Source organism: Sinocyclocheilus grahami, unplaced genomic scaffold (genome assembly GCF_001515645.1).
Source record: "Sinocyclocheilus grahami isolate Dianchi unplaced genomic scaffold, SAMN03320097.WGS_v1.1 scaffold1506.1, whole genome shotgun sequence".
Taxonomy (NCBI): domain Eukaryota; kingdom Metazoa; phylum Chordata; class Actinopteri; order Cypriniformes; family Cyprinidae; genus Sinocyclocheilus; species Sinocyclocheilus grahami.
Window position 1 is genome coordinate 53,850 of NW_015506685.1, and position 1,977 is coordinate 55,826.

Consider the following 1,977-nt stretch of genomic DNA (forward strand, 5'->3'; position numbering starts at 1 on the left):
TTATAATCCTATTTTGTGTGTGTGTGTGTGTGTGTGTGTGTGTGTGTGTGTGTATGTGTGTGTGTGTGTGTGTGTGTTTTTAAAATTGTTTTTTAACTTTTGTCATTCTAATCCGATAATAATTGAAGAGACCGGTCACATTTTATAATTTCTGGTTCACTTTTCACACTGAAATGGAAGGTCATGTTGCATAACGGGATATTTATTGTGTGTGCATTTGCTGAATACTGCACATTGTTGCTAATGTAGTAAGTTATCTCATCTGTGTATCTATGAATACAGAAAAATGGTATGTATGCAGTATTTATAGTGCAAAAATAGCATGCATAGTATGTTGATATGCTATAGCTGACATTTCCATTCTCTTCTCCTGTCTCTTTTTTCCTCTCTCTGTCTCCATCTGTTCCCGCTGCAACTTACCGGATTCATTATTTAGATTGAATCACTGGTCAGGCAGTTCCCATGGCAAGCATTCAAGTTAGCATGGTGCTAAAATTGCCCGCTGCTGTATACACGTGTCCGGTCTGCTCATGTAAATGAGATTGCTCACTATATATAAAAGGCTAGCTTGCCCAATGCCCAACCATGTTGACCAACAGAAAGCTGCTTGGTTGGTATGCTTCCTATATTGCTAGTTGCTACAATATTGACAATAGACAATGGACTTTTTTTGCCAATAAACCTTTGTAAAGGTGGTCCATGCGACTTGTCCTATATTCCAGATCTTCTGAAGTCATAGGAAAGCTTTGTATGAAGAACAGCCTAGTCTGACTTTCGGTATTATCACACACAATAGGTTATCTGCCTCATCATAGTTGTCTTTTGGCACCCTGAGTATGATTAGCTATTTAGTCAACTATTTAAAATACATTCTAAAGAAAATAAAACTCATTTCTGTAGTCTATTTGAATGTAAATCGTGGTAGGTTTAGGGTTGGGGTAGGTGTAGAGGTTAATAAAACACAATCTAATAGGTAGAAAATAAAATGCATTGTTAGCTTCCGGTTTTAGCGGTATACCACAATCCGCCATGTTTATTTTCATGCTAGAGCATTTAAAAACAGTGTTCAAGTAACAAATGTCTTCTTATTAGAGCTACCGGAATTATTAATTCAAGAGCAGTGAGTGATTTTCTGTTTTTATTTTATTGTTTGTGTCATATTAACAGCATAGACAGCAGTAGGTACTGTATATTACGCTGCTGTCATCTAATATAAACATGCAAGCGATTTCTTTCCCAGCTGTTTACCTTCACAGACATAACCGACTGTTTTTGTAGCTTATGTGTGTTTTTAACATAAACTTGTGAGTATTTTTCCGTTTAAGCGCAATGAGACATGAAAGAGAATTTTAGGACTTACATGCCCTCTGACAGCTGCTTTCTGTGCGTGTGCCCCGAATGTGTGGCTTAGAAAACCCTATATCATAAGTTTAAACTGATATGGCTTTAAAACACATGATTGCAGCACAATAGACATGATAATCAAAATCAAACAGATGTTTTTTGGCAGAGTATCTGAGGTGTAAAGGTGTAAAGAGCTGTAAAGGCACAGCCCTATTCTGGAAAACTGGGCGGGAGCAAAATGCTTTTGCATTTAAAGATACTTTCATAAAAACAACGTGTTTCTGCTTACATTTCAAAATGATACAGTAAATGATCTGTGGAGTATTTTCAGCTGAAACCTCACAGACACATTCTGGGGACACCTGAGACATCTTGTAAAAAGGGTGCCCTTAATAATAGGTGCCCTTTAAAGTTAAAACTATTATTGTTACAAACCAGTGTATTTATACTTATGATAAAAATTTAAAGAATATGAAAATAAACACCGGTCTGCAATGTAAAGACCGCCACACACATTGAGATAAAATAAGTAATTTCAGCTCAAAGTAACAGCTCCTGTGTTTATTAATTTGTCAACGACCCACTGATTGCTCACTATACATTTGAAATGCCACATTTGCACTTGAGGGTATA